General features: G+C 40.9%; 1 protein-coding gene across 2 annotated transcripts in view; it reads right to left on the bottom strand.

The window, feature by feature from the left end:
- The window catches only part of slc8a2b (solute carrier family 8 member 2b), a 201,268-nt gene that overhangs the window by 149,439 nt on the left and 26,608 nt on the right, over positions 1-25,221 (bottom strand). The window lies entirely within an intron of this gene.

Raw genomic sequence — 25,221 nt, 5'->3', positions numbered from 1 at the left:
GAATATTATCACTCTGGGATTTGGGCTCATTAGAACATATTGCTACTCTTGTCATTCAGAAACCTATTAGCACCAAACCTACAGGTTTGTGATAATTACAAGTGAAAGGTGAAGCTACTTTCAGCAGCTCCCTTATTTACAAAGGTCTTCACAGCAGATAGCGCCACATGTTTTTTAACACCAGAGATTGAACCAGGGATGTTTAGGTAAGCCACTACACTATGGAAGTGCTAATTCCGATTACTTTTAATAGGTTATTTTGCTTTGTTTAATTGGAGTCTTCTCACATGTGCACACACTTCCTGCTTCTTTTTTTTTAAATTTTACACTCCTTTCATGTTGCAAAGTACATATGGCAGATATATGATCTTGCAAATAGAAAAGCTGCTATTATGTGAAAACAAAGCTTCTCCAGACATCACCTGATAGGTGCAAGTGAGAACACAAGTGTTCAGCATTAGCTTGTTTGTAACCTCCCAGCTCACAAGCACCAAGCCAGTCAGATTACAGCAATGTGTACAAAGTGCTTGATGCACGCACCGCTCGCAAAATATATTCTTAATGTCGAAGGTTTCACTTCCTGGTTAAATGAACGTTGGAATAACTTTGCATCACTGCGGACATAAAGTTATGTTACACTAGGGCTGATGCTTTGATCTGTACTGATTGGTTTAGGCAAATCAAATCCTCGCTGTCATAAATTGGTAAAAATCTCACATTAGATCGAAATGGAGTGCCGTGAGTTATTAATTGTGATTTTGGGCTAGTCACCACAAATATAATTAAATGAAAAAGCTACTTAAGGGGTGACAATGGCTGAGACAAAGCAGAGATGTGAACCCAGAAAACGCAATGTATAAAAATGAGTCTATAAACTAGTTACTACATCCTCACACATGGTAAACAGGAGGTTATTTGGATATTAGCTTGCAATGACAGCTTCATAGCTAATGGGCTCCCATGTCTTCACATAAACATCATTATTCTTATAAATCTGGCTTGTTGTCAGGGTTAGGTCACTGGCAGCCAGACGATACTCTGGGTACTTGATCTATTTGTGTGCATGTTCGCCTCATTACTCAGAGTGTGAAGAGCAAATCTTTGGTTTTCGCAAATGATCTGTTACCTGCTGCAGTCCCCTAAAGAAGAGCTTTCCAGATTAAGGGCCAGACCTGAAATCTCAACAGGCTGAAACGGTGCACAGAGCTGCTCACAGCAGAGCTCGCTTAACAAGGAAGGCCAGGAGTGATGGAAGGATGAAAAAGATCAAATTGTTAATATAAATTGAGACTTTCATTTCATTTACATTAGAGGAAAAAAATTTTTATTTTCATACATTGCTGATGCTGCCCATTCAATGCTGAGGTTAATAATTACAGAAACACAAGTTTAATGTGAGTCTTAATGAGAAGCAGGGTCGTATCATATCGCATTGTTTTGCCTTTATGCCGGTTCCAAACAGCTGACAGAGTCCTGCTGATGTCAATTATACAACCAAACCAGAGCAGTCAAATACCAGCTCGCTGCAGCATGCAACAACATTTTCCCATTTGAAGAGCAGAAGCATATTCATTTAGTGGTTATGAGGCCATTTTCACAACCAACTACCTCACATTACAGTCTTATGGCACCAGAAATTTTTATTCCCTGCATACAGAGTGAAATCTCTGAAAAAAATTCAAACTGAAGAATGATGACTGACTCTGTGAAGGTTAGTTATGCTGATTCTAAGAGAGGAACCTCCCGACCTCCTCACTGTGTTTTCGTTCAACTTTACACTGCAGAGCTGTCATGCTTTTTCTTTATTCCTGTCAAGTTTAACCCCTTACATAGGTGGATGGTCATATTACACATGGCCAAACTTAAAAACAATGAGATCAGCAGATGTGAAAGTAATTTCTGAGATAAGAGTTTTGACTTCCAAAGGCTCTAAATTCTCTGGTTCTGATATTTTCTTCTACTCTTCGTCATCTCAACTGTTGGTCAGGATTTCACTGAAATGTTGTATGTAAAACATGGACATGCCCACTGTGATGTCATCCATTGGTTACCTACTTAAAAAACTGCCCCCTGCTGTCTATTAGAAAGAAAGCAAATTTGAGGCACTTTATATTTTATATACAAAACCAATGGCTCTGAGAACTGAAGCCACACCCACCAGCAGCTCTTCCCTTTGCGAGTGGTCGCTAATTAGAAAAAGTATGTTTTAAAGGCAGAAGCGCTAAAGTAGTACAAGGTCCAGTATGAGGTGAATAAGGGATATTTTTGAACTGTGACGTATGCAAAGCTATTGGAGTGTAAGACTAAAGAAAATGGAGCTGGAAATTAGCTTATCAGGGCCACTAAAAGGTCTAATGAATGAGATAATATTGACAGGCCTTCATTAATTTTGTCACAGTTACAGGTCTGTCAGACGCTGCTCTGACGTCAGAAACAGGCTGCTTTACCAGACTGACTTCTTCCCAACTTCTTAGTTGTATATCTGATATACAAAAAGACTCTTTCTGCTCCCCGTATTTGTAATCAAAAGATTAGAGGTGAAATCTAATTTTAAAACACAAAGAAGAAAACAAAGAAGTTTAGAGGCAAGTGAAATATGACCATCTGCTTCATCCCATCATCGGCTGAAAGCCTATGCACACATTTTGGCACGATGACTGAATTACAGTTGGATAAATCCAATTAGCTCCAACAGTGCTGTCATGGATTCTCTCTGATGTTTGGTGTCCCAAAAAACTCTGGAGACAAGGGGTACTTCGAGATGAATAAAGTGCAAGTGAGCACAGAAACAGAAATATTCCCGATTTGTCTTCATACAGTCACACGGCAGATTTGAGTAGCATTTAAGGGGTTGAAAGGGGGCAGATTCACACTGATAGTTCAACATCGTCATATTTGTTCATACATTTTAAAAAAGGCAACTTAAAGCAGACGGTGCAGGGCGAAGTCACACACATATTTCACTTCAATGTCTATAGAGTAATGAGTCCACATCTACAGGGGTCAGTAATAGCTATTTCATGGTCATTTTCCAACTTGGTTATAACATTAGATGAGTCTGAAAGTCATTTTGTTTTAATTTACCTGCTTAATACTCTCTGATGGACCACCCAGGGCACGTAGATTTAATTTCAATATCAAATGTGCACAGAAATATCCCCAGGCTGTGTGTGACTGAGTCACTGGAACATTGCAGGTAAATGTCCTGGGAGAAGGAACAGATAGCGCTATCATGTCAGAAGCACATTGATCATGCTGATAGCAGGCACTTCACCACTCAGCTAGGTACATTTAACACCTCACCGAGGAACATCTTGACTCTAATGTGCTTACACAAGCAGAAACTTGAGGTGCGTTCACAATAAGACACTTCTTAACTCATTATTTTCTCATTTGTCTCTTCCACCTTCTCCTTGATCCTGAGTCCATGTTCTTCTTACTTGACATTCTTTTGTCTCTTTCTAGAAGGAACCAATTAATCAACCCTGCAATTACCCTTGGATTTGTAAATACAATGATTTCAGTGTTATATGGCTTCTTCTCTTGGCTTTTGACGGAGGCGGTCGCACTTTCTCCTTCTCCCTTATCTTTCCTGCCTGGCTTCTCATGTCTATTGTATAGTCTCGCTTATTCTCTAACCCTAAAAGAGTCTCCCAGACTTGTTCTCTAAAAACCTAAAGAAGAATTATGGATTTGATCAACTGGTCCCTTAATGAAACTGACAACTCCTGGGCTTGGGAGAGCCTGACTGTCCTGCGGAGATGTTTGCTGCTGGATACTCGATGGTCGGTTGCGTCGGGTGTCTGGTGACACTCTCGATGGAGGACAGTGAACGACTTCTACCAATTCGGAATCACGATAACAGAGTTCTGGCTGATTGGAGCTGGCTCAGACCTGGCTTATCGAAGAACAAGAAGCGGCTACAGCTGTTCAGAATTCCACAAGGCTGGCCGACATGATAGACGACGGGCAGGGCTGTGAGTATTCAGACTGTGTTTACTGAACACAATATGGATAAGATCTTGGAGAAGCTCATGGCTCTGCTATATGGATAACATCTTGAAGAAGAACAACAGGAATTGAGAGACCTGTGACCTGTGACCAGTGACGGACATTAGACCAACTGTAAAATTGGATGCAGTTTGTTTGCACTAACCAAAACAACTACCACCTTCATCAAATCAAAGATGACGGAATAACAATTCTTTATTCTTTAGATTATAAGACTGTGTTGTGACTTTCTCCCTCATCATTCAAGGCCACCCGCGTCGACCGAAGATTGTTGACTTTTGCCTAACCGGGCGAAGGGACACTTTCTCTCGGCTGAACACGGAACACACACACACACACACACACACACACACTGACACAGACCTGCACTCACCATCGCCACCCCCTCCACTCGCCTTCGAAGCTTATGTCTTCTATGTAGTGAGATGTGCTGATTCATGTGCTGAGGTGTTTTTTGTCTGTTCTCAAACTGATCTCCCTGTTGGAGCTCAGTCTGGGGGGAGACTTTTTTCTCCTCGTTTTTCCTCAATTTGTGCATTTTCCATTGTTATACCTCTCTGACCTGTCTTCCCCATGTGATGCTGTAATGTGTGTATGGTCGGAAGGGTAAGATGGCGCTGGCAAAGGTCGGCAGCCTTAACCCAACAAATTTCCCACGCGTGGGACTAATAAAGGTTATCTTATCTTATCTTATGAGGTGTGATTATTTAAAAGAAACTGTTGAACTTTAGCAGATCTCCCCCTCAAGATAATTTTCTTGTGCACCTCTGGTCAGTTTACAGAACACCATTTTGAGAATGCATCATTGAAATGCGTGTCTGTTCTTAAGTACTCTCCCATCTGTGAAGCACACTGGATGGCTTGACAAAGTCCCTGGAAGGAAAATCTCTCTCACTTTCTCTTTTGGCAAATTGGCACAAGTTAATGTTGGTTTCTCTCAATTTTCTCCCTCAGACACATCACAGTGGAACTCCATACTGCCAGTTTAAACTCTACAGGAATGCTGTGCATGCTCCTAGTTATACTCCTGACCTGACAGTCCACTTTTAGAGCTTCATCCCAAATGTAGGGCTGTAGCCATGGAGCCAGCTGTTGTGTTCACGACGAGTTGGGAGAAGATCATCTTCAAGAGGAAATCAGCCACTTTTACAGAGTCTCTGAACTTTTTAATTGCTCTTGCAGTCACAATGAGTTGTGTCTCAGTTATGCATTACATGTCCTTTTGTGCGTCGCTTCCACGTTTTGCAGAGGCAAAGCATCAAATGGACACGGTGGACTGATGTGTCTAATACATGTTTTGCTGTGATACTGGGTTGATTAGGGAATTGGGTGAGATCCATAAAGGGACAAATAAACTCTGATCTTTTCCTAACCAGGTGCTTAATTCTAAAGCAAGTGAAAGCCGAAATAGAAGAAAGGGGAAAAATATTGAAGCTGTTTGAAAAACACAATACCACAGTCTCCTGGATGATACACCGGGTCCATTATTGCTCAGAGATCAATAGAGCCTGCCATGCCTGGTTTTGGCCAAAGGACATCTTGTGTGTAACTATGAGAACCTAATGCGACAAAGTCCTGTTTGTAGAGGACACTTTCCAAAATGAGAAACACAAGGTGGAGATGCTGGTTGTGTAAGACCTGGATAAGCCTTTTATCTGTAAACTTACACACTGGCAAAGGTTCATTGTTATCTTCCCTGCTGTTGTTGCCTCATGGCACAACAAGAAAATGAGTTTAATATGTTTTTTTACGGACCTTCGCAAGGATGTGTGTTTAATGACTGAATATCTCCACAATGAGTGCTGACACATGCAGCTCATGGACTGACTTTGGCTGAGAATTAACATTGATTTTACAATATTCTGGCTCCAAGCAAGGTGTGCGTGCCTGCTGGTGCCATTATGGCTGTTCACACTGCAGGTCTTAATGCTCAATACCGATTTTTTGATCAAATCCGATTTTTTTGTCTGCTTGTTCACACTGCAAATAAAATGCGACAGCAAACGCGCTCTAATGTGAACGCTCAAAGCGGCCGCATGCGCAAAAGAAGACGTCACACACAACGCGCTCTGTTTAGACCCAGAGCAAACAATATTGTTTGACTGATGGCCCTTAATAGAGACTTCGGACTTTACGTTTCCCAATTTTTGCTTTAAGTTATTTTGTTATTGACATAATAATGTAAATAACCTAATAATGATCCTTATTGCTGTTTTAGAGGAGCGGTGCTTCAAAGGATAGTTGCAGATTTCTGTCAGAATCTGCAGATTATACAGTACAAATAAAATGTTCACGTTGTCTTCCCAACAGCTTCACTGACATCTACACTGGATGGCCAGGAAGCGTTCACGATGTCTTCTCTGGCGCTGATAATTGGCGTCTGTCTTGTGTCAGTGACGTAAAAGACGGATTTAATGAGACATGACCATCAAACAGCAGTCGCTTTCTAAAACATCGGATATGTATCGGATTCAGCACCACATATGAAAGTGACCCAGATCGGATTTGTGCCGTTCACACTGTCAGACCATGATCGGATATGGGTCGCATAGGGTAAAAAAAAAAAATCGGATTTGATGCGCTTTTGCCTGCAGTGTGAACGTAGCCTAAGTGATTTAATGAGTCATGGGTGATTTAGCATTTACCAAGTAATGTGTCTGCTTTCTAACCACCACGTTTAAATTCAATTTAAATTGAAAGGGCAAAGAAAAAGCTTGTTTATTTAAAGGTAATATTACTGTTCAGAGTGGTATACTATCTGTTAAAAAGTGCTCACACACACACACACACAGCAGAGTCTGCCAGTGAGGTAATAGGTTAAGGTGAAGGTTATAAAGCGTGAAGCAGTGACTGAAAAAATACCTCTGGCGTGCTTTTTCAGCGTGTTCTCTTTTATCGCCCTCACAGGATTGTCATGGAAAGCTGCACCACACTGCAGGCAAGATGGAGGTAGCTCCAGAGTGAAGGAATTGATTTCAGTTGAAATTGATTGTTGCAGCATGTTGGAAAAAGATGGAAAAAAAGCTCAGAAAATCTGCCTCAAGTGGAGCCCACAAATTCAGTTTCATATATGCAATCACTACCCAAGGCAAAGCAGCCATTTATGACAATGATAGGTGTTCTCATTTTGAATTGCAGCTGTTAACCTGAACCTGAATGACAATGCTGCGTCATCTCTGGGCCCCTCCAGGCTTGATTGATTGATTGGTTCGCTTTATTGTTATTGTAAAGCAGGGAAGCAAAACAATGGAATTACCTATTTAATTTGGCTATTACTGCTTTCCCAGTAGAGGCTGAAAATTGCAGGAAAACCACCAATAATAAGAGAATTGATGGACCTGTTCTTGTTACATCCTCTCAGCTCTGACCACCTCCACTGACCAACGGCAGCAGCCTTTTCCTTTTTTTAATGAATGCATTATTTAGGCCTTCATGCTTAAACAGATGGTAGGCAAGAGATCAAAAGGTTCAAGACTCAAACAGAGAAAGGGGGAAGTATGAGCTGTCAACTATCATGATGCATACCAAAATAATAATGCAGGAACAACTATATGAATGTGTCAAAGAAAAACCGACGGGTATATATATCAGGATAAATGATTTTAAAGGCCTGTGCGAGACACTCTGATGAGGAGTGGTAAAACAGAAGAACAAGTGAAATGCATTTTCCAAGTGCAGGCAGAAAAATAAAAAAAGGTACTCTAGGGAAATGGCATGTAATATTAGAGGAAGAGAATGAGAAAACACCATGGCTGTGGAAATAAATTAAATGAAATTTGTTGAGCACTGGAGTGAAAAAGAGAAAACAACACAATAAACTGTAAGAGGAAGATATTCATTCTGAGGAGTGGGGAGAAAACACTGCAGAGTTGGCCTTTCACAATGCAGTACAGATGTGCTGTCTGCTCACGCTCCAGCACCATGCATGTCATTTCTTATTCTGCAAACAAGGATGCAATTTCTTGCATTACAAGAAATCGTAGAGGCTAGAAAACTAGCCTCTAACAATTAACAGTTAACTACATCTTAAAAATTAAATAAATCAGTAAAGTAAAAACAAACAAACAACTGCAAATAAATTCAATCATCAAATACAAAACCAGGCTACCCTGATTTCCTCACAACCAATCTGAGTCTGTAGAGCTTTATGTAAATTAGGTAAAAAGAAGATGAATTCTACACTGTTTTCTATAACTTGCATAGTCGACAGAAACAAACAGTACTGTAAGAAAGTAGCACTGTTTAGCATTTAACATAAAGTGGGTCCCTGTTAACTAGCCATTAAAGCAGTTTTCTTACTATAATGTTTGGTGATAAGAGATTAAAACACAAAGAATCAAATTGTGCGCAAATAACTATGACTGTGCTGCGGTGTGCACAGGGTATATGGATTGTGTTCAGCTATTTGTAAATGGGTCTTTATGTATACATATACCCATGTACAGGTGTGTACAGTATATATATGTAGGTGTTTTTGTTTTTGTTGTTTTTAGTCTCTGTGGCTGCAAGTTTTGGTTTTCAGTAGTTTATAGAGTTTAGTTTCCCTTTTTGAACCTTGTGTTTTGTCTTTTTTGGATCATTCGCCATCAATCAATACATGGCTTGCTCTCAGTCCACCTTTAACACCACACAGTCTGCAACATCCACAGACCCATGAATAATAAAATAAAAATAAACACCACTGACTCTGTCTAGTCATGTAGGCTTCTGTTCTCATGTAGTTTGGAAAACTTAATACTAATGTGGAAGTTTAAGTTGTCATTAATTTGTTTTTCAATTAGTGAAAAATGCCACCATCACTTTCCAAAAGTCACATTGAGAAGCTGTGTCAACTGGCTCATTTCTACAAAAAAAAAAAAAAAAACAACCCAAAAACCAAAACGACAATTTGCAAAGACATAAAACAGCCTCTCAGTCATCTTAGACAATCTGACCATCAGTTTGGTGTTGGCTACAATTCATATTACCAGAACTTCTAATAACAGGTAATGAAAAATGCTTTAAAACTACACTGATAAAAATAAAACTGAAAGTTCTGAAGGATATAAGAAATCATTCTGAAACATGAATGTGAGCACAAATTCAGAAAGTTGTCTTCTATCCTTTTTTCCTCTCAAACCAACACCCTTCACCACCTGTCCAGGACCTGCCCTTTAATCCTTCCTTACTTCCTCCATTCACCTGAGAGAAACACTCTCATTGTGTGTGTGTGTGTGTGTGTGTGTGTGTGTGTGTGTGTGTGTGTGTAGGTGTGTAGGTGTGTGTGTGTGTGTACACGCAAGGGGTCAGGTAGGTTTGTATAATCCAGGTGGTCTCTCAGCTGGTGCTGTGTTCATCAGGATGTTGTAGCTCCATGCACCGCTCACCCTCACACTTACGGGTCACCACACACACACATCCAGACAGAAAAACACACCCACACAACTCTGGCAGGAAGAACCCCCCACCACCACACACACACACACACACACACACACACACACACCCTTCCTCAGCTGATTTTTCATGTATTCAAACTTCCCTCACATAATCAGCATTTAAATTTTTGCCTCAAAGCCTTTAATATTATGCGAGAGGCTTCTGTATATAATTAGTGTAGCGGCTGAATTAAAAATTTTTAGTATGTTTAATGAAGAAAAAACAGTAAAATATAACAACCAATAGGAACAAAACATTCTTCTCCCTCCTCAGAGCTGGAGCATCCCTGTTTATTATTTTCATTTCTCACTGGTTACTAAATGACATTATTTTGAAGATAAAGTAATTGCTGTATGAATAATACATCTAGAGGTTTTTAGGTTGTATGACGATCACACTGGCCCTGGGCTGCTCACGTGGATGTGTCTCTGTCGCCGCTGTTTGTGCAACAGTAGCTGCAATAGGTGGTTATCATTCTTGCATTCAATGTTATGCTTCAGTCGCAGTGGCGTAATCATGAACACTGCTGGAGTGCCCCTGAGCTAAAATGTTATTGTAGAAGAAGCTACAGCACTACAATAGCTCTCGGGAGAATGAAGATGAGGAAGGAGAAAAAGATAAAGCTAATAATGGGAATGGAAAATGGAAACGCGTGCATGCATGAAGACCTGCATCTGCTCATGTGCAGGAGCAGCACTGAACATATGAGGTTGTTGCAAGTCAGAATGAACAGATATGCTAATGCAGGTTTTAATATGAGTACAATGAGAGCAGATGTTTAATATTTTATATAGATTTTAAAAGTGTAATGACTAACTTTTAAAAACAATAAAGGTCCAAACACTTTTGTCTATGTCTGTGAGATATGAGAGTACAAATAGCGACAGCCTAGCTCAGTCACCTGACTGCAGCGATCCCAGATGGTGCCTCAGTCATTACAATGAAATTTGGTCACCAGCTGCATCCACAGAAGGTTGACATTTTTTGCCTAAAGACCATTTTTATTAGTATGTGGGCGGCTGTTTGATGTCCCACTGGCGGCACAGAAATAGCAAACTGATATTGTTTTATAGATTTTATCCAACTTCACATGAAGCCAAAGCATTAAGCCACAAGACTCAAGGCAAAGTACTGCTGATAGCTGTTCATGGGGGACACGCTCAGGTGGCTTGAACAATGGTAGCCACGTCAGAGAGCCGAAATACTGACACGACAATCTGGCAACATTGTTGCAAGGCTGCTAAGTTGTTGCTAGTTTGTTGCTGATAAGGAGCTGTACTGAAAGATGACAATATTAGGTTTCAGTGAGCTCGACAGTAGAGTGAGATAGGTCTGCAACCATTCGTAAAGCTGCCTCACCATATCGAGTTAGAAAAGCAGATTTTATTAAAGTATAAACTCACACAAGCATTAAGGCCTTTATCCACCAGACACATAAAAATTGTGTAATTATTTCGTGCATTAAAAATATTTTTTGGACTCATCTGTTCTCAGTATAGCTGTCGTCAGCATTTTTTTTTTCAAACCAACGTCAGTTTTTTAGATGAATAAACAGATCTGACCAATGGGATTACTGCATTTGGCAACAAGTGCATTCGAAGCTCAAAATGCGCACTAGTAATGAATATACAATGATAAGGAAACAGTCAAATATTGTTATTTTACCTCAGACACACAGCTGCACTGCTCTGTGACCATCGGCTCTCTGAAATGATTTTTCTGCCTCCTCAGATATGGTCCCAGTGAGAGCTGCCACACTGACATCCAGAAATATGTACAAAAGTGTTCATGATGCAACTTCAGCTCCAGGATCAAACCATGAAATTTTCCCTGCTGCTGCCTTGTCTTGAGAACTGGACCGATCCAGAATCTGTTTCTTCCTTTCCTTGTTTAGACACATTGGGGCCAGCTCATCAGGGCTTTATGTCAAGTTGGGGGGGGGTTACGAAGAATTCAGAACTTCTTGTTGATTTCTTGCAGTGCATTCGCTGTATAATGGCACTTACAGTCAGCTCTAGTTTCCTCCAACTGGTAATCAAATCAAACACTGAGGTAGCAGCCCTGCATGCAACTTTAAACTTAAGAAAGTCATTTTAAATCTTAATCAGCAGTTCAAAGATTTTGTTGCTTGTCAGGACTGCTCATAAGACCAGCAGAGTGAGCAACCCGGGGGTTCTGCGAATCACTGCCACAAATAAATCAGTTGGAAATCAAACGTCCATCCTTTTACCTCAGGCTAAGCTGACTCAGCTGGGGTTAACTGTCACACTGACTGGCCTGATTAGAGCTCAGTGATTCACATCAGTGATTCATGCTCCCTAATGTGGTGCCAATGAAGGGAGACAAAGCATCAGCAGGCTGTGTTGTAGCAGTGAACAACAGAGGCTGCATCTGTTTGTTGTCTCTGCTATTAATATGCAGAGTTCTCTCAGTGTCTTAAGTGCAGTCCTCAGCCTGAGTGGCATTAGTGAAACACTTCTCAGTGTCGTCTCAGCAACAACACCGGCGAAGATGTTGCATGATGCAACTCATGTCTCCAGTGTTACACAGCCTGAGCCAGCACACACAGCATGGTGATCTTCCGATATTATCCAGATGCAGCCCAAACAATTTTTTGAAAGAGTGAAAGATCCTCTACAGCAGAGCCGTAAAAGAAAAACATGTTGACTGTTTAAGGCACAGCTGAACCGATTGCACTGATTCTGATAAGCATGCCTGCTACGTTGTTACAGAAAGAGGTTCAAGTCTACCCAGTTTGTGGTATTTCATTTAAAAACACGCATGGGTGGCAATTCTGCGAGCACTTCAGAAGAGCTTGAATAGATAAAAGAGATGCTGCTGTGCGCTGAGATACTAAAAACAAACAGTATTCAGAAAGGAGAGCAGCCTCCACTTTAAATCCTCTCATGCTTTACTACAGAAAACCTTTTAAAAAAAATCATAAGTATTTGAAAAGTGTGTTACCAAGGCTCTTAAACCTGTGATTGAAGCATAATTAGGGCAAGCAACCTACGCACTGCAGCCCACACCGGACTTCATCAAAGACCAGAGAGCAGTGACTCAGTAACAACCCTGAGAAGAGCTTCTTTGAAAGTGTCTCTGCAAACTTAAAAAAAAGGTGTTTCCTTACTGCCTCCTGCAGCGAGCACAGGCAGAGACGGTGCAGAACGAGAGCCGCCTGGAAGGACGTGTGGAGTTCATACAGAGGCTGTGGACAGTGAAGAAGCTCCGCCTGGCACTTGTTGATCCGTTGTGAGGACGTTCACAGTAACTCTGTGTTCCAGTTTCATGCTGAACCGGTTTCAGTCTGAATATTTACAAAATGAACAAATGTTTCACACCACAAAAACTGGACAAAATTGAAAACTGGAACAGAGCTTAATTTAATACTGTGAGCAGCTGATGAGGAGCAGAGCTTTAGAGTCGTGAGTGCTCTGCACTTTGGTGTGGGTGGTGGAGCTGCCCAGCCACATTTGAGTTTAACATTTGAAAATTCATTTCGACAGCTTCTCATTGACAGGTGACCGTTGTACCTCTACTGTTATTCATTCAGGACCACCGTGGTGAAAGGAGCTGTGCAATAATCGTCTGCAGTAACTTATATTTGGCTGATGGAGAGCAGCACAGAACAGACAGACGCAGCATGAAAAGGGCGGTCTGAGGTGGAGGTGGTTTGTAAAGCAACGTGCAGATGTGCAACTGTAGGCGGACTAAAGCGGCTTTAAAAGCATGCTATACTTTAGACTGGCCATAGAAGGGTGTCTGTGCTTTGAGGAATCAGCTGATGTGAGTTGGGATTAAGATCAGCTGATCTGCTGGGATGGTGACTGAATGTGACTAACACTCTGCTCCATCTTTGAGAAACGAGTATAAGGAAGCAGGCTAACACATTTCCAAACATTCACATAATGTGGACCTGAAAACATCTGGGAGTGCCTTAAACCGGCGAACTACTAACTCGCCTGGCTGCAAAAAGAAGTTTGGTTGCATAGAAGTCGAGAATAGTTGCCGATTCCTCTCATCCAGAGATGTGAAACTCATTTTCCATCGTTTGACATGTACAGCCCACTTTAATGTAAAGTGGGTCAGGCCAGTGAAACTCTCCTTTTGGTTACAAGTTTAGTATAAGAAAATGAAGTGCAGTTACAACAGTGTTGTTTTTCTGCACGATAGAAATGTAGTGAATGTAGCTCTTTATCAACAGGAAAAGCTGTAAAACTTATGAAAATATAATTAACTCCAAAATGTATTACATCCTTCACAAAACCCCACTGTTTCATTTTATTGAGCTACACAAATATTGACACAAAAAATGATACAAACCCCAATAAACAGATCTTTAAATAAACAGATAGCCCACCTCTCTTTAACAGCTTCCAAATTAAAACAATAAAAATCTAATAAACTCCATTCAAAAACAAACAGTCCCTGCCAGACAGATGGTCGCCGCTTTGATGTATGAGTCGAATTCAATTTCCCAATTACACACACACACACACACACACACACACAGGGATGTCAGCTACTGTCTTTGCCATCAGGCAGCGGGATTAAAGAGTGAATTTAAAAGCTCAATAAGTGATCCATGTTAATTATTCGGAATCTGATTATCTAGTGCTGTGTGTGTGTGTGTGTGTGTGTGTGTGTGTGTGTGTGTGTGTGTGTGTGTGTGTGTGTGCCCAGTGAACGTCTTTGTTGCTGATGTTTTCCATGTTTATATCTCCGTGCATGTTCATGGGTTGTAATAATTGTATTGCGGGACCACAAAACTGTTTAGCCAGCATCATCTTTAAAGAAAATCTTTAAATGTTTAAGGTTAGGCTATGGTTAATGGTGACGATGTGGCTGTGTCTTTAGAAATTACATTCAAGTCACTTAAATGTCATGTGAAATAATGGGAAAATGTCTGTGTGTGTTCCTGTTGTTCTCTAACAAGCAGCCAGCTGCTTGTCCCGGTCTTTCACAACAGTCTCCCAGCAGCTAATGAGACACTCCCAGCAACACCTGCAGGCGCTCGCAGCATGAGATCGATATCACACACACACCCATGCATGCAATCAGATATACGCACATGTACCTGAACACTGACACCCACACTACATATAAACTTGTTCTTTTTAAAGAAAAGAACATTTCAAATGTTTCACAGCTCCTCACACTTTATTTTGGCCATTTTTTTGCTTAGATGATTCAACGGCTTTCTGCTCCTCTCATTTGTTTTGAATGGATACAATGAACTCATTCTGCATCATCTAAATATAAAACAGAAAAGTGTGATTGAAATGCATTGCAATGACTCATATTCAGAAGACTGGTGTTGGTAAATTTCACATAATTAAACATTACAAAATCTTTTATGGTGAGAAGCAATTAAAACAGCACAGGGTTTAGCATAAATGCTATATTTGCCAGGTACTAATACAAAAGTTTAACAGTGGGGTGATGAAAAATAAAGCATGTTCCACAGTTGACGAGCCCGTAATCACAAAGGCGACTGCAGGTGCCAGATCAGCAGAAACAAACATGACATTTGAAGCAAAGAAGAATTACCGCTGCTGCATAAAGCACTTCAATACTCTCTGCTACATGAAACGCAGCTGAGAACAAGACTTGATTTTCGAGAGCATCCTCGAGCTGAAGAACATGTATCAGACAAATGAAATGATTTACTTTTCAAAGCTGGACTGAAATTTTAAAAAAAGCTGTAATCAGACATCACTCGTATCTGTTTCAGAGAAAAGATGTAGAATTTTTTCTCCAGAGCAAAGGTGTTACAGATGGTCTGCTGCTGATGAAGCACGGCTGTGCAAGCCAACCAACTTGGCTGCAGTCAGTGAGTAGAGAATCAGAATAAATGGGGTGATAAAATTACCAGATAGGCTTTTACCGCAGAGTGAATGAAGCGATGGATATGTGGATGGACGGTCACTGCAGAATAAGCGAAGAAGAAGAAAAAGAATCTGTAACCATCAGACCATACAGGTCTGAGTCAGCAGGTAGTCTTATCTCACGTCGCCACACTTCTGGTTCTAAAATAACCTACCATCTCTGCACCTCTCCTCCTGTTGACAGCTGCAGTTAAATCCTTAAGTTTAAGCGATCTCATTTTCATTGTATTCCCCTTCACTAAATAAACCTCCCATATCTCAGAGACAGCAAAATTAAGCCATGAACCCTCCTCGTGCTCCACAGCAGCCAGCTGGCTCTGATGCAGAGCAAATATAGTTGACAGTACAGTTTCTTTTCAGCCAGGCCCCGAGAACATGATCCAAATCTGCACTTAGAGCTGAATAAGAGAGTGCAGTGCAGACCGGCAAGTAAGTGATGAATGGATGAAGACAGAGTGACAGCTAGGTTGGGAAGAATCAATTAACCTGGATTGGAAGATCCCGGTGGTAAGTAGACAAGTCAATGAAGAAAGGGTTTGTGATGGTCTTTGAATTTCATTAAGAACACTTTCAATCAGAGGGAGAATTAACTGTTTCAGCAATCAGTCCAGAACAACAGCTGCAGGCTACAAATGGTTTTATCTAACATTTGAAAAACTCTGTGATTCCTGTGAAATAAATACATAAACAGCACAAATATTCAACTTAATCTGGCGTTTTGAAGGACAGCAAAGACGTTTAAAAGGTCTCTGCCAACTAATTTAGAGCAACTACAAAATCATGACCGAGTCTGTTTTCTGCTTCGCTTAATCACTGCAACTGCGTGCGGTCTACTCAAGCACAACATTTTAAAATGTAAAAAGCTTTATTTAAATATCAATTCTACTCAAAATTCCATCACATCTATAAATACTAAGCCTTTAAATATCACACCTGCATGGGCTGAGGCGACGTGGTGATAGAAAGACCAGCACTTGGATTGAGACTAAATAAAAGCCCCGTGAGTCTGCAAGATATCTGAGGCCATGCTTTCACTATCACTATGAAATGAAAAAAGGTGTCTTAGTAGGTTAGATTATAACCATGTGTATGAAACAAACTACAAGAACTATTTTACCCATTTTGAAATGCAAATAGATGTAATTTCATAATAGCAGGTCAGAATATTACAATACGTAGCAGGATAACACAGAGGTCAGTAGGGCTGTGCGATATGACGCAATATATTGGCTGACAGAATGAAAACATCTATCGTTTCAAATTATACGCTTTTGTTTGTTTCGTGGTGTCGCAAAATGGACTGTTATTTCATCAGGACACAAAGATTACCAGCATGGCCATTCAAGATGAGGCAGAACCAGGTAGCTCCAAACAGAAGGACCAGTCAAACAAATCGAGAACCTTATCCCTAAATAAGGGGCAACCTCTGCAGCATGGAAATGGTTTGGTTATTGAAAAAGTCTGAAACGGACCAGAAAACTGTACTATGCAAATTATGGTGCAAACCGGTCCGCATCTCAGACTCAAACACCGCAAACATCTTCTACCACCTACACGAGAACCACATGAAAGAGTATGGAGAGAGTTCACGGATGAGAAGCAACAAAGAGCCATCAGGTGCTCAAAATAAACCTTAGACTCAAACGTTAGAACAGGCTTTTCCCCGCAGCACGCCGTGTAGTAAACACTCACAAAGAAAATAGCGGCCATTACAAACTTATATCTAAAAATATATAGTTTCATGCATCGACTCCACACGACGCCCAGCTGAAAACACTTCACACAAGTCGAGCTGCCCAAGATTCACAGAATTCCCTGAAAATGCACCGTTTTGTGATATACATCATTATCAGGATGAGAAATGCCTGATGTCGGGCGAGATTCTGGTCATATCACCCTCAGGCAGAGACACTGATGTACACTGATGTGTACAGTAGATAATCACTGAATATGTTATTCATAAAATAAAATGTAAACATTTAAAAGTTCAGTCTTCTAGGAATGAATACCAAACACATGGGTGCAGGCTGAGTTATTTCATTGAGACAAAGTGAAGAGTTTAGATGTTAATCTGAGAGAAAAGGGATCCTAAAGCAGGCAAACACCAAGTCCACAGGGCTCAATCCAAGAAAGCCAGAATCCAGCTGCACATATGACAGCAACACTGACACAGACTGACTATCATAGTAGCGAAAAGTTGTTTCCCTATGTTAGCCCTGTGATGCACTGGGTATCAAGGTTTTACCCACCTCTCACCCTGTGACAGCTGTGATAGGCGAAACCTTCCCTCTGCACTTCTAACAGAGTAAAAACTTGAGTGTGAGTAACTCCCCTGTGTTCAGTTATATAAACAGTTTCATTAACTGGTAAATGTGAAAATCAACATTTTCACACAAAGATTGCCACATATTTAAAGTGGATTAGGGATCAATCAAAAATAGATTTATTTACAATTTCTGTGCAGAAGCTATGCTTTAAAATGGGTGTTTGCTTTTCTACATTGTAGGGTCTGACATGCAAATGAGAGTTATTATTAATGTAATTCCAGCTGTTACATAATGCAAAAACACCCACTGAGCAAATGCATAGAGAGAGGCAGAAGAAGGCCTACAGGCGCTACGTAGTGAAAACAGCCAAAATTGATAGGCAAAAATCACACGTACACACACACACACACACACACACTAGAAATCTGTGCATGCAGACAGTCACAATTGTATGAGTAAATAACACAGAAAAAACACATCTAAACATGTGTTCCTCTCGTTTAGTCTCAGTAACACACACACACACACACACACACCAGATTGCACTGACCGATGAGACCTTTTAGAACAGCACAATGATTCGCTCGAGCTCAGCACAGTCTCACAGGGAGAATCTAGCTCACACAGACACAAACACAGCCGTTATTAATTTAATGAGACGCTATAACACGAGCCAGAGGTTTCCTCCATTCTAGGAAAGAAGGAACAAGTGATGAACCATTAGTAAATCAGGCTAATGACGGGATTAACACCAACGGATTTAACAATAAGCTCTTGGCTGTACGAGGCGTCTGCTTTTTGGCTTTTAGACCAAAACTTCAGGATTGCAAACGCAGAAAAGATTTAAAGCACTGCTAGGAACAAGTGACAGAAGAGCCAATAACACTGCAAAGGAGACGAGGAGAGTCTCTTTTGATCTCCTGCTTAGAAAACTCCTTTAGCACAATGCCAACAAGGACTTTGGGTGTCTGAAGTGAACAAGCGGAGCTCCTTCGAGGCCACTGATGAGGTGGCTGAATGAAATTTAATTGCTAAATACAACAAGGTCATTACCAAAATGACACACATTTTTCTTTGAAACAGATTTTTAAAAAGCTGGAGTAACTGCACATCAATATGGCATTGAATAAACCAACACTGTGATACGATTTCTTCCATTTGTATTTGTCACAAAAGGAAAACATTCAGCAGCAGTCTACGCAGAAATGCCCAGAGCTCCCTCTCCCCAGCCACGGATATTCAACTCTTCCTAGGGGAAGAGTTACTGAAAGACATAATGTCTCCAGTGTCCCGGGTTTGCCCTGCCGTCTCCTCCTGATTAGACATGCCTGAAACATCTCACCTGGGAGGAAAGCTGGAGGCAACGCAGAAAGATGGCCAGACGGACTCACATCACTGCAGGGTAGCAGCAGCTCTGCTTCTCCCGAATGACTGAGTGATTCACCCTCTAAGGCTGAGACCAAACACCCTTTAGAGGAAACTCATCCTGCCGCTCGTATCTATTATCACGTCTTGATGCACGCTCAATCATCCAGGTAAGTAAATCTCCAAAAGTTGATTGTGTTCATCTGGATGTAGCGTTTTCAGTAGGACAAACGTTTGGTCACTCGTCCAAGTGACGTCTTCAGTCTCAGCTGACTGCAGGTTTCCCCAATCCTATAAACAGTACATTTGCATAATGACTGAAACCAGCCCACTGAAGGAACAATGGGCTGGGAGGTCAGTTCCTTAATCATTCCTTAATCTGTTATCACACTAGTTTGTGGCCAAAGATGAAGGTAGAAATCTAAATCCATATTTTCCAACAGGCTCAGCACTCTCGTCACTAAAATAGACTGGTACAAAGTCTGTATCACTTCAGATTCTGCACAACTCTGCTTGTCAATTTTAAACAAGCACCCGAAGTATTGCACTCACAAGCTCACTCGACAGTTCACTATAAAGCCTTTTTTGGCAGCCGCTGATTGGACAGCTACTGTAAGGTCTTCACCTGTGATCCACATCGTGCTGATGGGCCTCTCTGACGGTTGGTGGGTGGTCATGTCGTTTTTCATTTTATGGATCAATCCTCTGTCCAAGGTTTGGCTCCAAAACAGGACCACACCGACCTGAGTCCCAGTCCTGTGTGAAGTAACTGGAGGAGAGCGTTCCCAGTTTTCCTGCTCGTAGTTTTAAATGGGTGACTTTCCCCTGGGAGATAATAACCCACCAAAATGAGGAAGCAGTTTTGGTTTATAAATGTAGATAGACTTTGTGATGATTTGCTACCATAAGATAACATTGTTTTTTTTTTTCAACATAAGAAAAATTTATTGTAAAATAAAAAAATATATGCTTTCAGAGGTATAGTGCTTTATGCCTCTAAACCCACGTATGCAGAATCTCTGAGGTCACGCAAATCAGAAGCATTCTAGTGCCACATAAAAAAACAAAGCTTCTCACACACACACACACACACACACACGCTTGTTTGAACCCTCTGTCTATAAATTATGGATGTCTCAGTAGAAACCTGCACGGGCTGGCAGTTTCGAGTTAAGAGGGACCCTGATGAGCACAGAAGCAGAAACGACATCGGCAGGCTGAGCAGACAGGCTTTGAATATGGTTTTACTGATTTCAAACAATTTCAAGCTCCTGGATAAAATGCCCCTTACTTTTTTTCATTACAATTTGTTTTATTTATTACAAAACGTATTACACAGTTGACCACATTTCTCAGAATTTGCTCAGGCAAAAGCTCAGACTGGAGACTTGAGGATGCTCTGAATGCTCCGTATCTGGTACCTCCGTATCTCAGGTACACGGCACTGTGACACAGTTGGTCAAACCTTCAGTGTAAGAGGGGCAGGAGGAGTTGGATTAAAGGGGGACTGAACACTAAACTGGCTTGTTCCATACAGAAGATGAACTGATGAGCTGCACAGTGGTGTCATACTCAAACTATTACTTTAAACCGTTTGGTGTCCATCAGGTAGTTTACTTGTTCTCCATTACATCTCAGCTTCTGCTTCAGCATTAAACGATGCATTAAACGGGGCGATCGTGGCTCAAGAGTTGGGCGTTTGTCTTGTAATCGGAAGGTTTGGGGTCCTTAGGACCAAGTAAAGCGCTATACAAATACAGACCAAACCTTCCGGCGCCTGCACCCTTTAATCCCTGTGCTCAGTTTTAATAAAGGGTAGCTGCATTACTAGAGCTACTCCCAAAGAGAAGTGGGTTTCACTGTTGTCCCCACTGCAGTGGTTATTGAGCATATTAATGAGAACATTGTCTGTGTGTCAGAGAAACACACTTAATCTGAAAAGAACCTAATTAATTCCTGTCTTATGTAAAAACACAAGCCTCGGCATTCACTGCATGCGTGATGCTGTTTCATCATGTTTGACCTAATTTACAAACTGTCACTGCTTTAAATGCCAGAGCTATTTAAGGCTGGCATTATTTTAATCATATTTTAGTTGTTACAAGTCACTGCCCCAAAGTCGCTTGAATCACATCATTAAAATCAGCATCCTAACTGCTATCACAAGGCAGCACTGCAGATCTAACTGAACATGAGCGTGACAGAGGGATGATACCAGAGCAATGTGGATGCATCACAGTGATGTGGAAATTCTTCTTAACATCAAGAAGGAAAATGAAGAATTTTGGTTTATTTTTTCTATTTCTTGGGGTTCTTCCTAAAAAACACATTCTCATCCCAGATCTTCAAATCTTGCTGGTCTATTAGATTGAACAAGCATCTCAGAGATACCCAGTGGATGTACTCTGGTGTCACACCCTGAGACAGATCTGGACTGGGACAAAAAGAATAAATGACATTAAATTAAAAAATTTAAAATCACCCCTGGCATTTTTTTTAGCCAGACAGCCACCCTGATTGGTCAAAACACTTTCTCTAGACTGAGTGCTTCCTGACTATTTTCATACATAGACCTGCAGACTGGAGGAGCCAGGGATCGAACCACTAACCTTCTGATCAGTTGGTAACCTGCTCTACCTCCTGAGCTACAACCACCTACTGGCAAAGATGAGTAAACTGTCACTAGGTTTTAGATAAAGTGTACACTCACAAACCTGTCAAATTTGCATTTGAAACGTTGGCTACCATAGCAGTATTGCAACATGGCATTTGGGTCTTCTGACTGAAACTGGAAAATAGGAAGATAAATAGTGCCATCATTACCAGACCTGGCCTACATTTAGTTGACATACACCCTGCCAATGACACCAGTCAGTCAGAATTGCCAGTTTGATGCCGGATCCAGGGAAGACCTGTTTTCTATGGGCCTGGGCCACATACACCAAACCACAATCGGGCCAGATGTGGCATACCATGGCATAAACAGTGGTGTCATTACCAGACCTGGCCGATATCTGGATGACATACTTCTTATCATGCCAGAAGTGAACCAGCAGTGCCGGCTTGGTACCAGATCCGGGCCAGACCTGCTTGCTATGTGGGAAATAATAAGCAAAATTCAGTTAAATGCAGGTCACACCAGCAGTTGAACCCTTACGTCTTACGGCTTTGCACATGTTGAAAAATGAGTGTTTCAGTGGGATACCAAGAGCTCCCAGACAAGCATCTATTTGTCTCACTGTTGCCACAACCTGGAATAGAAGTGGCACTAAAGTGTGCTTGTGAGCTTGAAAACAGCAAGAAACACAACTACAAGCAGGCTGGTCCTGGTCCGCTGGATGATGTGTCAAAAATTCACAACAGTTTCATTAAATTCTGCAACCAAAGGTTTTAACTGGCAACTAGACCCACTGTGGCACTGTGTGACTAAATAAGTAGGTACTTGCTGTCAGAAGGGGCATCTGGTGTATAACATCTACCAAACCCAACATGTGGAGCTTGTACATAAACAAACTTATTGCAGGAAAGAAAATCGATTATTAATTTAAACAGACAAAAGAAAAAGTAATGATATTAGGAAGGTTTAAAATATTAAAAATTCTCACTTGAGAATTTTTCTTAACCGAGTAGCTTAAATCGTGCAGTTCTACATGACAGCTTCCAACTGAGAATTCAGAGTGACAGTACTAAGAAAAGAACAGAGCATTGTGCCCACCATGCTGCTTCCTGGGTGAATAAAAAAGTAAATAAAGTTAAAAATAACGGCTTCAATGAGCTCTGCTTCAGTCCCTGCTCCCCCAGCTGTCAATCACAGAGGTAAAGCTGAAACTGCAGTGAGAGGAGCTGAAGCACTCTGGCGAGTTCCTCCATCACACTTCGTCTCACCTCATCCACATCTTGTTAAAGTTCCTCTCTCACTTTTCCTAACTTTTCACACTTTGCTTCACTTGATATTCTTTGTACAACGAGCACACAAATCTCACTTCATACACTTACAGTTTTTGCAGAGGGCACAGCTGGGATTTAGAAGAACTGAAAGCTCTGAAACAAAAGGACAAGAAGTCACTTTACTCCTTTGCTCTCTGCGTGTCACTTTATTAAACTGACTTTTTGTCCTTTTCTTTTAAAGCTTACAGTTATATCAAACCCCAGCTGGGTTTTTGGCAGTGTCTGCAAAATCTGTGTGCAAGTTTGTGTGTGCTGCTTTCACTGGTGAATGTGGAGCTTCAGCTCTGTCCCAGAATAACTTAATGCAGCTTTAAACCTTCCAAGGTCAAAAGAGATATCGCTTAATTATAACTGATTATACCAACAAGACAATTACTTTTCAAATGATAGAAGAGCTTTTTGGTAACATCATGCTTAATATTTATTGTATCAATTTAGAAAAGTAAAACTGAAATCTGTTGGCTTGCAACTTTGAAGAACAACTTTCTCCATCACAAATATTATTTTTTTCTTGTGAGCTTGCAGACAAGTTTATTTTAGGCATACACTGCTGTCTTAGTGAGTCAGGTTTAATAAAGGTTAACTGGCCAACAGTGTTAATTACGGACTAAAACAAGATTATAACGAAATAAAAACTAATGTACGAGGTCAAAAACTGTGATGAAATGTATCAACACTTTTGTTAATGAATAAAAAAATAAGATGAATATATTCTGAAGAGACTACTATACTACAGCTAGTTATGGTCTACATAATGTTATGATATTTAGTCAACTAAAACTATAACCAGAACATGGATTTGTAAATCATGACTAAAAATAAATTAAAATTTGCTGTCACACTGAGCACTGCTGGCCAAGATACGACTTCATCAAAACTACAACTACAAACTGATTACTCTGCAGTCCTAAATCATGTGGAACTCGATCTCCCAATGTGTCATTTAATCCTATCCTGTTATGCACATGTACCTGTGGGCAGCGAGCTTCAGTGCACCAGCTTCAGCTGCATTTGTTATCAACAGAAATGGAAAATAGTCTCATTTCAGAGAACTACGGCTCTTTGCTACGAGTCCCTTTTGGGCCTTTGTGTTTTGAACTTTACTTGACTTTTTTCACCTGCCAGCACCTTTTTTATGACTTTCACTCGCCGTAGTCTAACTTCTGCAGCACCAAAGGACACCTTGTGCATAAATGTGGCCAGCTTTAATCCTGGAGCATTAATTAACACCTCATGAATGATAACTGTCTGTAATATGATAATTACTGACAGTCATAAAGCCACAGAGGGACCAGAAAATTGAGCCGAATAGTTTTTTCTTTTTGCGCACTATTAAAGTGAAAAAAATTTAATTTCCTTTGGCATATTTCTGTCTACTTGATGGAGGTAGCTGCTGCTACAGGCTCTTAAATAAAGTTTCCCAGGTTCCCTTTGACAGCCTTGGAGTTTCTTTCTTATCTCAATTTTTCTTTTACACACAATGTCAATTTTTTGGAAATGTCTTTGTGTTAAATGGAAGATGTCAGAGTGAGCCATAGTGTCAAATACACACACACACACACACACACTAAAACCTTCTTTTGAGGTTCTTATTTTTTGGACTCAATTCTGAGATATCATGGAGTCATGTTTTCCTGTTTCTTGCTCCTGAAAATAAAAATAAAGTCTGTGGACTGTCATGAGTTTTCTGAAAAGGAAAGTGTACATTTTGTGTTTGGACCTTGAGTTTTAAAGCTTGAGAGTGAGAACATTTTTTTACTTTCTGACTCTTATTCAAAGCATTTTCAGGCAGGAACCGGGTCTAGGCTGAGGTGAAGGTTGGGGTGAGGTCATGAGCTTTTACAGAGGCACTTGTTTGTTGGGTATTTTTAACATTTAAACAGCTGGAGATATTATCTAATCAAAATACATTTTTTAAATGTACCAGTGTGGGAGTTTTCGTGGCTCTGTGGAAGCAAGCTTCCAAGATGAAACGCACATGCTGAGAGAGGGAGATAGAGAGAGAGTGCCATTCAGTGTCAGGCTGCGGCGCTCTAAAACAAAGCCTTTAGAGCTGTGTGTGATGGGCTGAAAGGAAGCGAGGGATGATGGGATGACCAAGTGACAGAGAAAACAAGTGAGAGACTGAGAGGGCCGGAGGGGGCAGACAGGGGTGTGAAAGAGAGAGCTGCTGCGTAACGAGAGGGGAACACAGAGTCAACGAACACACACACACACACACACACACACAGGAAAATGTCTCAGAGGCAGCGCTATCGCACATATACACAAGAACTGCTGGTCCGTGTGGCATTTGTGAACAACTGCGTAAGAAACTAAACAAA

This window comes from Perissodus microlepis, chromosome 14, assembly GCF_051167445.1.
Source record: "Perissodus microlepis isolate ML-2025 ecotype Zambia chromosome 14, ASM5116744v1, whole genome shotgun sequence".
Classification (NCBI taxonomy): Eukaryota; Metazoa; Chordata; class Actinopteri; order Cichliformes; family Cichlidae; genus Perissodus; species Perissodus microlepis.
The sequence above is the reverse complement of the archived record's forward strand: the minus strand, read 5'-3'. Positions and strand labels throughout refer to the sequence as shown.